The 16,252-nt window shown below is 40.3% G+C and overlaps 1 long non-coding RNA gene across 1 annotated transcript; it reads left to right on the top strand.

Annotated features, from left to right (window-relative positions):
• The first annotated feature begins 4,242 nt into the window (after positions 1–4,242).
• Positions 4,243–9,050, top strand: LOC120442854. Its single transcript, XR_005614986.1, has 3 exons — positions 4,243–4,474; positions 8,523–8,624; positions 8,835–9,050. It is a non-coding gene; the product is annotated as an uncharacterized LOC120442854 (long non-coding RNA).
• Positions 9,051–16,252: the final 7,202 nt, after the last annotated feature.

Consider the following 16,252-nt stretch of genomic DNA (forward strand, 5'->3'; position numbering starts at 1 on the left):
TGAGTTAGCTTATAATCAACTGTTGTTTTGTAGCTAGCTTGCTGACGGGAGGCAGGAGAGTCGTGTGTCTAATCTGCTGACAGTAAGTAACTGCGATAATATCAAAAATAAATAAAAATGTTTATACACATTTTCATGTGTTAGAGCCATGACTTTAGTTCAGGAAATGAGGCTTGAGAAGAGGAGGAAGAGGATGAGGTGTAAAGGCAAAGGGAAGAGGGAGAGAGCAGGACAAGAAAGACATGTTATATGGTCATATATAGCTTGAAAGAGTTGTCAGTGATCTTTACATTAGAAGCGACATAAGGTAAGTATGTATCTACTCTCTATCTACATACATAAAAGTATTTGAACTTGTGATTAAACATGTATTTGTTATTTTCCTATTAAATAATCTCATAAATTGCTAACTGTAATGGCCTATAGTTGTTTTGTAAATGGCCTGCATATAGCGCTTTTTACTCAGTCCCTAAGGACCCCAAAGCGCTTTACACTACATTCAGTCATTCACACACACATTCACACACTGGCAATGGCAGGCTACATTGTAGCCAGAGCTGCCCTGGGGCGCACTGACAGAGGCGAGGCTGCCGGACACTGGCGCCACCGGGCCCTCTGACCACCACCAGTAGGCAAACATGGGGTTAGTATCTTGCCCAAGGACATTTGGCATGCAGCCAGGAGGCAGCCTGGGATCGAACCACCGACCTTCTGATTACTGGCTGACCTGCTCTGCCACCTGAGCTACAGCCACAGTGTTATATTTTGAGTAATACCAGACATTAATAGAGAACAAAACTACTTAATAAGGTACTAAATAAGTACTAAGGTACTTAATAAGTACTAATAATGACTTTATTGGAGTTGGAAAAACATCAACTTTTCACAATATCAACTTCATTCTACAAACATTTTCAAGGATAGCATTTAATAACTTCACAGAAACTCTTCACTGACTTATTCACTTGAAAAGGTTGAAGTGTACTACATACTTGTTGTTTTCTGTTTATCACAGCAAGATAACACACATTCTGGATTGGCAGCAAAAACGTCTAAACAATAACTATGAGAGTGATGGCAGGCGATAATGGCTTTTCTGTATGCTGCTTTTCTATGTGGTGATGCTGAAGCAGTTGCTCTGGTGCTGAGTTCCACATGACTACACATTTGTTACATATATGCCAAGAAAAATCATACGTTGCTGTTAGGCTCTCACCACCTGCTGCGCTCAGTTTTCCTATTCATGGGCTTGCATGTGTTGTAGTATGCATATATTCAGCTGGCTGAGATGCACATGTAAGTCTAATATCTGGTGTCCTGGGAAAACAACTGAAGGTGCAGAGCAACAAAAAGAAGACACAGCAAAATAGAGGGTTAACTCTGACTTGATCATCATAATAATTGTTCACTTTACCTCAATTAAGACAAGCGTGCAGTGATATATTAATCATACAAACAGCTCAACAATGTTGAAACACAGATTAACTGAATAAATGTCAGGAGAATTTATCATCACTCTTTATTTACTGATTTTGTCAGTGCTTTCAAGTGACCGCTGGGATTCACAGCCTGATTCTTTGTGAAATGTTCTGTGCTTTGATCTACATCAATTGCAAACTAAACTTGAGGAAGCAAAACCAAATGATATCTAACATCACAAAGAAATATCTCAAGAAAAAAAAGCTTCCTTTGCAGCTACTGCCTATATGGAAAAAGAGATTTTAGATTTTACTTGATGCTGGATTCAGTCCATGACTGATTTATGATGGGCTTTCTGGGCAAAACTCCTGGCGCAGAAGAACTGTGGAGAGTGCTACTCAATGTAAATTGGTGTGTGAATGGGCACTGTGACCTTTGGAGAAGTCCTCCCTGGGAAAGTGGAGAAGTGTTCACTGATCTCGTTCTGTGTCCCCTTTTTTTCCCTCCAGTGCCTTCAAAAAATCCTTCCACAGCAGAAATGCTTGCGACGCCGTCTTGTGAGTGACAGAATAAAAGTGGAGAATCTGATTCTCCGGGACTCCTCTGGTCCTTTGTCTTTGAACCAACGTGACACGAGGTCTTGACACTCTAAAAACACTGCTTAGGATCTGACTTTTAAAAAAAAAGAAGATGTGCCAAGCTTCATCGGTAGAAAGTGGCTTTGGCAGAAGGCGTCAGGGAGTGATGGCCCTCATGTTCAGGCCCAAGCATTTAAAGCTTGCTGTGAAAGGTTTCTCACTGTGAAGGCAATGAAAAAACTGCCTTGAAAAAACATTTCTCTCAAGGTTTTCCAGATAGACATGTTTTTTTAAAGGCAGTTGCATAAGCACATTGCTCTGCTGATTGCGTTGTGATAAAAACCACAAAATTCAAATGGGGATATACTCCCAGGATACACTAAATGAAAAATGTGGGTGACAAAAAGTATTTTATATGCAAAATAGCTCATTATACTCCCAAGAGCTTGCATACTTGTATATGTCAAATGCATTTTCAGATAATCACTAATCTCATGATTTGGATTCTGTTGTCTTTCAGATAACGTTTGACATCAGTTTGCATCATTCCTGTCTTGGGAAGATGGTCTGAGCTGCTAAGTAGTGCCCTAAAGGGACAGAAATGCACCTGTAACCCAAGACTGCAGCAGGTGTTGGATGCTGAGCCTGCTTAAGGAGGCCAAAAGTGCCAATTTCCCCACAGCAAAGATTGACTCTGAGAGTGGAGCAGTATAATTCTAGCTTCAGGCACCACTTCTGGGTGGCTGCTTCCAAAAGCTTAGCTTCAAGATGCACTGCTGGTCTTCCATCCAAGTAGGATGCATTTCCCCGCTGAACTCAGCTCCCTCATATTTCTGACTAAGAGCGTGGCTTCAGTTTGCTCCAAATGGTTTGTGAGTCACACAGTCTTGAACCCTTATAAATTACAGCCAGAGAAAAATATGTTTAACTCATTAACATCCATGTGGCAAAATTAGCTTGACTATGGGGTCCAGTGACACAGTCTAACTGTCAGCTGAATAAATATTTTAGTTTCTTTTCTCATCATAAGTATTTTTAACTAGCTGTAAGTAACTTTAGGAAGGAGTTCAAATTAATATGAGGTCACAAGGGATCTGATACAAGTTAGGGTCTGACTTGAACCATAAACTATAGAATCACAGGCAACATCTTCCTACACAAGAAAAAAAGATATCAAGTAATTATAGGTTTAAAATACAGAAGTCATAAAGCAGGAACATATCTTCTAGGTATTGTTACACAAATGAGTACAAATGAGTACAAAGACATCTGACCATTTATGGTGTGCTTATTATTCATTCATCAGACATACTCACCTATCAGAGGTCAAAGGCTGTTCACAAAATGTGGCTCTTTTTAGGTGTCTTAATGCAACTGTAAAATAAATCAAACTGAATTAAATAAATGTAGTTATTATATCTCCAAATTCCTCATATTAGCAATATGGGGTCAATGTTGTCCTTTTGTCTGTGTGGCTTCTCTCTGGTACAGTAAGAAGGCATTTAGTTGGCTATAAGTATGAGTGGTTGTCTATCTCCCTGTGTTAGCCCTGCAATAGACTGTCGACCTGTCCAGGGTCTACCTTATCTCTCGCTCTATGACAGCTGGGGTAGGTCATAGATAAGCGGAAGAAGATGGATGGATGGTGTCATGACCGGCTAAACCGGAGGCTAATGGACTCAAGCACAAGAACCACACAAGGACAGCAGTGTGGTCCTTGTGGTTCACACAAACACAAACACACAAACACGGGTCTTATGGTGGAGAGGGGATAAGGGTTGATTGCTTGTGCCACGCAATAACGGTTTCCACTGCGCCGAGCAAAGTGCATCGCCAGCGAGGAGTATTGTCATCGGTGAGAAAGAAGGAGCCATCAGAGAGTGAGCAGGCAGGTGTTAGTTTGAGGAGGACGTTCAGTGAAGGAAGCCAAGAGTTGAGTGTCCGATTGGTTAAGAAAAGAGAGATAACCAACGTTCTGTGGAGAAAGGTGAGTATGATGGCTAAACCACCAGCAGAGGCAGACACTAGAGATAATGAACACATTGTTTGTTCTCAAAGGAAATTTTTACAAAAGGATCAGCAAAGAGACTGGCCTGTTTAGCACACTGAGTTAAGTGATAATCTGACAAGGTCTGAGTGGCTGAGCTGGTCCCTTTGCACTGCAGCTGATTAGACTGATGAGGCACAGGTGGTGCAGCCAGGGAGTGGAAAAGGCTCCAATTCCACCCTAAAGGGGCGGAGAGCTTCTGCACTTCCAACACAGAGGATCAAAACACAGATAGACCAGTCGCAGACAGTAATGGATGGATGGATGAATGAATATGAAGCCAGTGCAGAAGTGCCAAAAGCAGCATTTCAACATGAAATGATGATTTGACGCTGCCCCTAAAAAGTCCAACTCCAGGGAAGAACTTAACATGTTTACTTGAGGCAGACATCTATAGCTGGTTTGGCCCTTCACAACAAATGTACAGTGGGTGAGTTCATTTTTTTTCTGTAATCCCTATATTTGGAATTTTTCAAGGTTTATAGTTAGGTGTGTTGAAATGTCAAGTGTGCTGACACGAGTAAATGTAGCCAACAGCTGTCTGCTGAGCTCTAAGTCCTCTAATTTAAGTAATTGAGCTGGACCTCTCCACTGTGTTTGTGGTGCTGATGGCTTTTTAATGGAAGTAATGCAACTTGCTGTGAAGTATACTCTCACAAAGAAGTCTGTGGTCATGTTTTGGTGTGTGAAAATGAAATTTTAATAGTCTGCGTTGTACCCATAATACACTTTATAGCTGCAGCTTGCTAACCAGACTTGATAGTAATAGCTGATAACTTAGCACTCCACCCTCTCATTTAAATATGGTCAAAAGTTTTAAAGATCACAAATGTCACGGTGGTCACATCCATCCTTCATATTCTTATATTCAAAAGTACATGTGTACAGAATAGATTCTTAAAAACAATAAAATTTCAAATCACATGGATTTAAAATAAACTCAAATGCTTATCATCAGCCTAAATTACAGTTTGTATTTAATAACATCTAAACTTAATCATCTCATGTATAACATTATTAGGCCTATTCATTTTTGTTATTTCAAAACCTCCCGAGTCATTCTCAACGCTCACACACTAGTGATTCAGATCAAATCAGAATAATATAAGGAGTACCTACATTATAGATTGGTCTAACCAAAAGCTAACACCATCACCCTCGCTGCCTGCAAGGACTCATTATTAATGTATTATGCAGAAATGAATACCAGATGCTGGACTCTTCATTTTAAGGCCTGTAGAGCATACGCATTAGTATCCTTCATTTGTAACCAAGCCTCCTGCACACACATGAATAGGAGAGAGTCAGGAGACTTCTAGTCCTAATGAACTGAATGGATCAAATTCTGTAAATGAAAACACTCAAATATAAATGTACTTTTTTTTAGATGCACTCTTGCATCAATTTAATGATATTTCGCTTGCTACAATGTAATCCATGTGATGAGCAAAATAATTAATAGAATTTAGCTACACCACCAAAACTGCCACCTAACCCAGCACGGCGAAAGCCACACCCACTGAATTTTTGCACCGATCAAATTGCTGACGATTTGGATCCAAATTCGGTCACGTTCGAGAATATTAATGTAGGAGACGTGCTGGTTGTCAACAAACAGAATATTTATTTTGAGTGATTACATTTCATATATTCATACGGAATAAATAAGTCAAAGCAAACACCTGCACCTTCTCAGCAGTGATTGTAAAGGAACTGCGCTAACAACAAAAGCATCCATTTGACTTCATTGCATAAAGAAAATGATTTATTATAGTGACCACTTCCACAAGTCTTAAGCAAAAGCAATTTAACATTGTAATGTTGTTAGATTACCTCTGAAAGCAGCATATTAGAACCCAGAGAGATAATTTCAAAGCACAACAGGAGAGCTCTGGGGAAGGTGGAAAGTAATTTCAGAATAAGTGATCAGCTCATCTGGCTATTGGCAGATATTACACTCGGGAGATTTGACTCAAGCTCGACAGTGACAATGCAGGTGACGCGTATTAAGAGCTGTGCTGAATATTTCACTGTGATCTAAGTTTGATAATGAATAAAAGTGACCTGCAAGGCCATTGTGCATTCTCACCTAAACGTCACACTCTGTCAGCAATACTGGCTATGCACAATGACATGCTGTGCCCTGCGGCAAAGGAGAAGAAAAGAAGTAAATGAAAAAAGAAAAATAGGCAGACATTGGGCAGAAGCAGAAGGCTCTGTATTCAGAACAAAATGTTTCACAGTGCAGTGATGGAGGTGAAGCGAGGTCTTTACTAAATCGAGAGGGAGGCGGATTAAGTAGCATTTTTGACAGACCAAACTCTCCAAACAGATACATGTTGTGATATAAAAGAAAAGAAGACCAAACATGTTATTTAATTCACAAATGATTAAACATTTTGTTTTGATGTGGGTGAAGTTAATTGGAAATTCTAGTAAATAAATTAAATTGTGTTATACTAAAGAACAACGTCCTCAAATTGGTTTTAATTATTAAGTCCACCTATAAAAGTGCGTGGATGGGTAGAGGCACAATGTAGATTGCGCAGTAAATGTATTAAAGTATTAAATGCATGCTGGGCACACATTGAGCTGTGATTAGCTTTACGGCTTTATTGCTGAGCTGTGTCCTTTTTACCTTGACTACAAAAGGAAGAAAGGGAACATCATAGGTTGTAAGTCCCTCAACTACTATTCATTCGGCTGCCTGATAATAAATTGGAACTCAAGAGGGGTTATAAGGTGTTATAGGCTCAAAAAGAAAGTGTGTCATGTAAGGGCCTGGCTTTGCAGCTTGTCATCAAAAAGGGCGGGGGAGTACAAATAAAATGAGAAATTGCTTGCATTACTTGAATGATAAAGTATAGTGCCTATGTGCTCGAGTGTGTGTGATTTCTTAAAGTTTGGCTCTGCTGAATGAACTTTTTCTTTTTCTCATCCGGCTTTATTTCGGGCTCTGCAAGGGAAGTCTTTGCTGATGACAGAATATTTTAGATTTAGTGAAAATTACTTTTGTAAGCCACTGAAGAACGTTGCATAGGCAAATATCTGGGCACCAGAGGATGGAAAAACACACAAAAAAGTTATTATTGCATCTGTAAAGTTTAAGCTAAGTTTGTTCTGTAATCTGTGGAATACTTTTAATCTACCAAATGTTGAAATACATTTTGATCTAATTAGCAGAAGTCTAACTCTTTACCCTTATCTACAATAATAATAACAACGTAATTCTGTCGTCATCACTCTGGCCCAATTGTTTTCTGGCCCGGGTTCTGTGAACCAGTCAGTCTCCGTTTCATGTGTTTCTAATGGTAGATAGATCAATTTATTGGTCTCCCTCAAGAAATTTGATTACAGCAGAAATCATTACACATTTGTATACACCATGTCAGTGGCGTGCAGTGACTTTTACACAAAGGCAAGCAGAAACGACCCCCGTTGTGCTGCCTGTCAGTACCCCACCAGGACGTCTTCACCTTTCTGCACTCCATCCTGGCTGAAGACTTAAATCGGTGTTAAATGGATTAGCATTACTGCTTCAGTATATGTTTAAGATTGATCTCATTTTAAGTGTTTTATATTCTGTTTAATGTCCAGCATCATATCCTATAAATCATACGTTTATAGTGGCTGTCCTGAAAAAAATGTTGCTCATGAGCTCAGAAACACAGATCTACAAATTGATTTTTTAAGTGTATTAAAATATAAAAATAGCAAAAACTGAAAATAAATTAAAAGGGCTTGAGCAGTAGGTGACATGGTTTACTGTCAACATCTGCTAGATTCAGACATTCTTATAGATGCTAACCTGAAAGTGCTGGTGAGCCTGCACCTGCACAACTTCCCTGTTTTATTAGACCAGACATGGTCAGAGCTGCTGTCTCCTCTACATTACACATGCTGGCCAAGGTGGTTAGCAAGAGGAACCTCATCTGTTCCAAACCAAATCATTGAGGCTCATTTACTCAGTAAACAAGTAAAACAAGTATGCTGTTCAGTAACATATTTATTATTTACTGTTATTTATGCATATGTTGGTTGTTGCTGTGATTTGTCAGCTGTGTTGTTTTTTTGTTTTGTTTTTCAGCAGGTATTGATGCAGATTCAGTGTTTTTTTTCTTGACACCTCTCTCTCTATCCATCTTCTTCTCCATTTTCCCTCTCCCTCCCCTTCTGTTAACTTTCTCTCCAACTTCTCTTTCATTATTCTTTTTCTTTTCCATCTCCCAGTCTTGTCCATTGTAACTGTAAAAACAAAACTCCTAATAAAGGTCTAATAACTCTCAAGTGGACCATTATAGCAAATGCTATAATGGTCCACTTGGAAAAGTTAATCTGTTGGGCATTTTTGGCCTTCAGGTAAGAATTCTGATTGCTACATGGACCGGACAGGAAAAAAAGAAAAGAAAAAAAATTGAATCAACAAAAAACATAAAGCACACGATGTACAGAGGCTTTCACTCTCCTTGTATTTTAAGGAAGATTTTGGCCAGCTTGGCAGCCTATGTGTTGCTCGTGTTCAGAAGTTTGATGGCTTGAGGAATAAAAGACCGTTTGGACCTGCTTTTGGTGAACAATGGGTGAGCAATAGCACGTGCAGATGGTAGAAATTCAAAGGAGGAGGCAAATGGGTGTCTCAAATCACTCACAATGTTATTTGCCTGGTCCCTATAAATGTTTTCTAAGCTTGGTAATGCAATTCCCACCAAGTTACCAGCTATCGTTACTGTCTTTCTAATTGCATTTTCCACACCTCAGAGGCAGTGCTCTTTTGTCATTCCCCCTGTCAGGTCTCATTCGTGCAACCTGCATCCTTCCCACCTCCAGCTCATTCTGGCCAGTTAGAGATCCTCATCCAAGTCTCCACCTGCCTCATTTCTTCCGCTACAACCAGTGTCGAGATTCCGGGGGGTCCTGACCTACTTCTACCACTTTGGACTCCACTCTGCTGTGTAACTTGGTGTAATCACCAAACAACTTTTTACTCAAACTCTGTTCTTCTATAAATCATGTTCAATTCTTTCGAATGATCTGTCCTTATTGAACTGATTCTGGGGACATTTGGGGACAGGAGAACAACCTTTGAACACAACAATATTTATAATTTGATACAGAGGTCTCGTGAGCATGAAGTAATAGTTCTCATTTAGTTCCGGTTTTGGTTGCCACCAGGTGCCGAGGGAAATACCTAGCCACTTAGCTGCTGAATGCACCGCTATATTCACCTGCCAGTTCCTAATCGTGTTTGCTGGACATTTGATAGTGGGCAGATAAGGGCCAGTTGTTTTTAGAGCTTTTTAACTACAGTTGAGTGCACCATCTGAAATTTATATCACAGCAGTGAGAGTGTACCAAAACAGCAAAGTCGAAGGGACATAGAGAATTGGGTATATCGAATATAACTGCAGTCTGGTAATATATCCGTGTCTTTGTTAGTACAAATGTCTAATGAATCAAGCTTCTTTAATGCATGGCTTCTCTTTAATCTTGGTAGGGAAGGAATAGGCAGCATTTCTATCAAATATATATATCAATTAAGTGCCAGCTTGACCTCACAATAATGCACCTTGACACTGCACAGTGGTTGAGACCTTTTAAGACTTTGGTAAATGGACTGGTTCTTATATAGCGCTTTTCTACTCTTCTGAGCACTCAAAGCACTTTACACAACTTGTGCATTCACCCATTCACACCGTTCTAGGTGCTTTCTAAGTAACATTCACACACATTCATACTCCAATGGATGCATCGGAGAGCAATTTGGGGTTAATATCTTGCCCAAGGATATCTGGCATGCAGACTAGGGGAAGCCAGGAATCGAACCACCAACCTTCCGATCAGTAGATGACCTGCTCTACCGCCTGAGCTACAGCCACTTTGAAATTAACTAACATGGAGTCTCTTTAGTTTTTCTGATAAATAGATCCAACATCCACAGCTATAAAGCCAGTTTTAAATGTCAAGCTGGATTTTTAAGTAAGTTTTCACTTTTATGTTGAGTACTACTGATAGTTTAGATTGTCAGTTCTGGATTATGAAATATACCAGCCTATCTTTCTGAATACAGAGCTGCATTTCCGTCTTCCCTAGGTTTTCTTCCCTTTTCTTTCTCTATAATTTTCCTTTCTTTTGACCACATGGGCACATATTTTCCAATGGTGACAGATGACATTGAAGCCAGGAGGTCTTATCCTTCCACCTTGGCATATGTCAGCCTCTGCATCACTGCAACACTCACCTGTTTCACCAGGATCCGGGAGACTGGGCTTCAGTCTCTAACTACTTTCCACTAAACTGTCTGACTTTCACTCAGCGTCCTAAGGCTGTCCATTTCAGTGATTCAGACTGCAGCCTCTGTCTTTGTCACTGTCTGAGTGCATTTAGGGGAAGCAAGGAAGACACTTCCATTGATATGGCCTGCAAAGCACATTGCCAGCCATCAGGCAAGTCTGTCACACATCAGTGCTTCCTCTCAGTGTTGTACGGCATTAAAGTGCATGGGCAAACTCATGTGCATATATAGTGCAAGGCTGCAATGTGAACAAACTGCAAAGGCTTTGGACTGAGTTTGTCCTTGCTATTACTATTACGTTCTAATCAGTGCATTTTGTTAGATACCTTCAACTTGGATGGCAAAATTAATGGTGTGCGAATTAGTTTGATGGGTAGTACACAGAAATCAGACTCTAAATCAAGCACAGAGCAACATTCCTCATAAAGAGTTCATTATCAAAGTGTTAATGTGTTAGAAAACATTTAGCAAGCATTGCTTACACATACAGAAGAAACAGAGCAACATAAGCATTCAGTTGGATGTCTCATTCTCACCACCTGTTGAATGAAGTCCAATATTCACTGGCACTTTTGCCACACGTTAGTCAGCCAACTCCTCCGTAAAACAGCTGCCTCCCTCTGGCTTCCTGGGTGTTCGGATGTGTTCACTAGCCACTCAAATAATTTGGCTTGCCATCATTTCACACTGGGCAGGAAGCCTACAATCAGATTGTGTGTGCATGAATGTGGCTGCCCACAGTTAAACATGGAGTTGTTGAGTCAGAAGTGACTTAACAATATAGAACAGCAAACTTAAACAGTAAGTAGAAGTGGCTAAAAGGAATCTAAAACAGTAGTTATTGTATGTTGGCAATGACGCCACAGTTATAACTCTTTCTCTTTAACTGTAAGTCTGAATGCAGGTTTCTGCAGGTTCACATCTGTCTGATTCAGCAAAACACAAATGCCTTCATTGATTTCACCACCATTTGCCACCACTTTTCCTGGCACAAGGAATATTGAAAGAGTAGACGTGACAGATTCCCTGTGGATTAAACTAAAATCGAGCACTGCAATTATTACAAACCACTTGATACACCCCAGTTAAATTAATCTTTTGTGAATTGGATTTTTCCCCTATTCCAGTCTGTCTTTGTTATATATTTCATTATTTCTTATTATTCATTCATTATCACATTTGTAACTCAGTTTGAAACATGTGCTCCTTGTGGTGTACCATCCACATATTTTCTGTCTGCATTAAAAGTCTGAAGCTTGGAACCAGCCAAAGTCTTAAATCGCTAAAGTCTGGCAATATGATGTTAATATAATTAAGTAAAAATACAAATGTATGTGTTATTACTCACAATTTATCTCACACACTAGAGAACCTGTTACCAACTGATAACTGCACACAAATGTTATGTTCTATTGATTGGTGATGAGTGAACACAATCTGGTGTAAGGTCCCAGCTATACGTAAAATACAGACAGATAAAATATAAGATGTCCATGTAAAAACACACACACTGTGTATCTAAATGTCTGTTTTTTTGTATTGAAAATATAAGATTCGTTATGATTTTAATACAAACTGATTTACAGATATTTAAACAGAAATCAACAAAAAAAGCATCCATCCACCCAACCATCCATTTTCCTTTGCTTATCCGGTGTTGAGTCATGGGTGCAGCAGTCTAAGAAGAGAAAACCAGACCTCCCTCTCCCCCACTGCCTTCTCCATTTGTCTGTGGGAACACCAAGGCGTTCCCAGGCCAGCAGAGAGATATAATCTCTCTAGCGTGTCCTGGGTCTGCCCCGGGGCTTCCTCCCGGTGGGACATGCCCAGAACAACTCACCCAAGAGGCATCCTTGTCAGATGCCCGAATCACCTCCACTGGCTCCTTTCGATGTGGAGGAGTAGCGGCTCTACTCTGAGCTCGTCATCCTATTTCTAAGGGAGAGGCCACTTGAGACTGTGACTGGTAAATCGAGAGCTTTGCTATTACACTCGGCTCTCTTTTCATCACAAAGGTCGGGTATAGCATCCGCATCACTGCAGCCACAGCACCAATCCATCTATTGAACAAAAAACAAAGCAAAATAACAAATTAAACTGTTGCTTTGTATGGTTTACAGGAGTAGCCAAGCTGAGACCATTCAGATGATTTATTAAAACAAACAAAAACAAACAAACAATGCTGGAACATACACTGCTGGTACAAGTATCGAGCCGCCTCTCACTTCTTTATAGTTTGTGAAGTCGATGCTATTCTTAAGCATGGAAAAATGGAAAAGATCGAGCTACGTCATATTATAAAAAACTGGACTGAAGTTCAGCGGCACGAGGTCTTATGGAGTGATGAACCAATTTTGTCAGTTTGGCTTAAATTCAGCATGTACAGAAGAGGTCAGGCTTTTCTCCTTCCTTCACTGCAAGCCTTTTCCTTTGCCACCTCTTTCTTTGCTGTACACCTAGCCTTCTAGCACTCCTGTCTACTTTCGTCATTTCCCTGACTATCTCATTTTTCTTTGTTAATCTCTTCCTTTGAATACTTTCCTGTATTTCCTCATTTCACCACCACTTGTCTTTTTCCAAAGGCACCAAACGCCTTCTTGGCAGTGACCCTCAGCAGTACAGCTGTACCTTCGCAGTCGTCTGGTAACTCTTCCCTACCACACAGTCTTTCTCAACTCTTCTCTGAATTCAGCACAACGTTCTTCTTCAACTTTTACCACTGAATCCTTGCCTCTGCCTTCACCCTCTTCCTTCTTGATTTCCAAAGTCATCCTACAGACTACCATTCGATACTGCCTTGCTATACTCTCCCCCGAGACCACCTTGCACTCTTTCAGATGGCAATTTTTCCAGAGGATAAATCCAGCAGTGTACATTTTCCTCCACTCTTTTACGCAACCCTGTGTTTCTCTCAGTTTTTGAAGTACCTACCACATGGTTGGTTTTATGTGTTTACTGTAATGCAGCTTTTAAAGATTGTATATGATAATTTCTTTTAATTGTTGGTAAAGCACATAAGTTTGTTAAACTGTACAGGTTTGGCTATGCTGTTAAAATTTGCTGGTGTGAAAATCATGGCCACTACAGTTCTATATGAGTATTTGCATACTGCTGCCCTTGACCACCCCTTCGCTCTTCCCGAAATTTGCACATGTAGTTTCCACACATTTATTTCCGGTTCTCCATATGTTTTCTTCACCAGCAGACAAACTTTAAGATGCTAAATAATGTCATTAAACCATAAATGAATGAACACAATCCCCAACAATGGCAAAATATTCCAACAATCCTTAGTTTCACATGATGAGATACTGTTAAGAATCTTTCTGCCCTCTCTTTCTTTATATATATTTCTGTAGTTTAGTTGTTAAGCATGGCTCAAAGTATAAAGTAAATATTGTTATAATTACATATATTAAGAAGAAGCTCTAGATTGTGTCTTAAAGTTGGTGTAAGTATGGTGCAAAACTGTGCAGCTCACCAAAAGCGATACAGCATAAATACAGAAAACAGAAGATTTTACAGATTCCCATTTAAAACATCCTCATTCCTCTCCCATGTCAGTGCAGATGTAAATTGCCACCCCTCCCTGGGTGATCTCACTATTCCTGAGTTAATGGGCCTTGTCTGTTCCTTCTTCTTTCTTTTAGCTGGCTCTATAGAGCCCAAAACCATCCCTGCTCCCACAGCCCACTCCTCTCCATGACCCAACCGCACATATCCTCCAGGGCACACTCCAGTGGGCCCCTGGATCTATTCATTTCATGCCCTTCACTCCGCAGGCCACAAATCTCTCTTTCATTCTTTTGCCATCTTTCCCTGTGTACACTATCGTGATCTGCTTGATGTACATTGTCCCATTTGCCGTGCCCGTGATGTCAATTTCTGATGTCGGCGCTTTGTTTGTATCTCCTCCCTCGGCTCCTCCTTTCATATCAGTTATTTTCTTCTTTCTTTCCTATTCCTTCGCTTCCTCTCTCACTTATCTTTTACAGCTTTCTCCCTCTTGCACAGCTCTACTATCTGTTTACCCTTCCTCTTTCTTTCCAAATCCCCCAATGTGCTTTATTGGCGTGTGCAATTCATTGCCAGCACATTTCTCATGGTTGAGGTGCAGCACCACATTGAAATATAATATAGAATCTGTCATGCAAAAACATTACAGGAAATAAATATTTATTCTCTACTCTTCATCGCTGCTGCCTCCATCTTCAGCTGTTCCCCTCCAAGACCCCCCTTCCTCCACCTTTCTGTCTCACTCTCTCTATTTTCTCCATAATTTCTTTGACTGCTCTCGTTCCAGCCTGCGCTGGGTTAGGTCCAAACCTGCGCCTGTGTTCAGCCGGTGAGGAAAAGGCCCTTGTTTATCAAAGAAAAACACTTCTGAAAAATTGATCCTCCATATCAAAGACCTCGCTTCTTTATGAAAAAAAAAAATCAATTTCTGTGGTGCAAGCCAGACCAAACAACCATAAAGCTGATATGTGTTCGGCAGTCTCTGTGGGAATGGTTGAAATACTACATTTAAGCAGATAAAAAGTAATATTGCAGAATGTGAAATGATGAAACACCAAAATTAATACAACCGTCAGTTGTCATGTATTATTTCACATATCTTTCTAAATTTGTCCTCAATGTCTTTGTCTGGGGCAATACATATGTGGAGAATCTGAATTAAAATATCAATTATGTTCGCAAACAATAACGCAGGATTGGGCTCCTTGATTACATTGTGCCAACTTGTTTTATTGCACTTCTTTTTTTCACGAGGAAAAATGAAAACACTTTGCTCAGGCTGAACTAAAATCAGTATTGAGTTAATTTGCTTTCTAAGGCAGACACCCACAAAGCAGCCCAAACAATTATAACCTAATCCTAACAGCAAAAGGCTTTGTGTAGCTATCTTAATTAGAGTGCCCATTCTTTATCTCGCTCTTTCTCCATTGACTTTTCATGATTTACCTATTCCTTGATCCTATCTGTTATATTTCATCAGTCTCTCACTTATTCCTCTCTTCCACTCTGTTACCACGTTGCCAAAGCTGATTACAATTCCATATTGATTTCTTAACCTTTAGGTCGCATAGCCCGATCTCTTGACCTCATTCAACCATTTGAGCCTGTCTTCAAAGCACTGTATTACTGACAGGTCCTGGTGTCTCAACCCGCCCGATCAGCTGGTTGACACCGTGTGCAGTCATGACTGGGTCCTGAGTGACAGCGAAGCACTACCTGGTAGGAATAAAAACCAGTCAAGTAGAGAGTTGGTTCCCACAGTGCCTGGAGCTCTGAATCAGCATTGGGATGAGCGAGACAGGACATCAATCACAGTGCCAGTGTGTGTCAGACTTTCTCTCCTTTCTATGTAGTTCTCTGCAGAATCGACGCAGGTCGTACAAATGAATCAGCGGCGCGATAAAAGCTGGATGACAATAGGTTTTTAGGTCTTACAGGATGATGAATCTTTAGTGGAAGACTGGCTAATGAAGCTTGTTAGTTTGATTAGTAGGTGAGCTATGGATGAACTGCATGAATGTTTATGTATTGTACGCTATGCACATGCTGGTTTTTGACTCTTGATGTATGCTAATGCACTTGCGGTGTTTGCACACATGAGTGACTGATCCCCTCTCCTATAAATATGTTCAGCAGAGCTTTCACTAGCATTCATATTTGATACATATTCAGGGCACATCAATGTCAGCACGATATATGAGCACAAGAATGGCAAGGTATTTATGATGTTTGTCAATGTATGTGTGCAAGCGTGAGAGTGAGTGCATCTGGATTAAGGAGGTATTTGCTCTCATGCTGCCGTGTTTTCCCAGGCGTTTCTCTTCTACCTGTCCTTGTTACATGACTGCTGCCTGTAGCTGGCACCACCTACAAGTCTGCTGTAATTAAAGTGTTTGATCT

Source organism: Oreochromis aureus, linkage group 11 (genome assembly GCF_013358895.1).
Source record: "Oreochromis aureus strain Israel breed Guangdong linkage group 11, ZZ_aureus, whole genome shotgun sequence".
Lineage (NCBI taxonomy): Eukaryota > Metazoa > Chordata > Actinopteri > Cichliformes > Cichlidae > Oreochromis > Oreochromis aureus.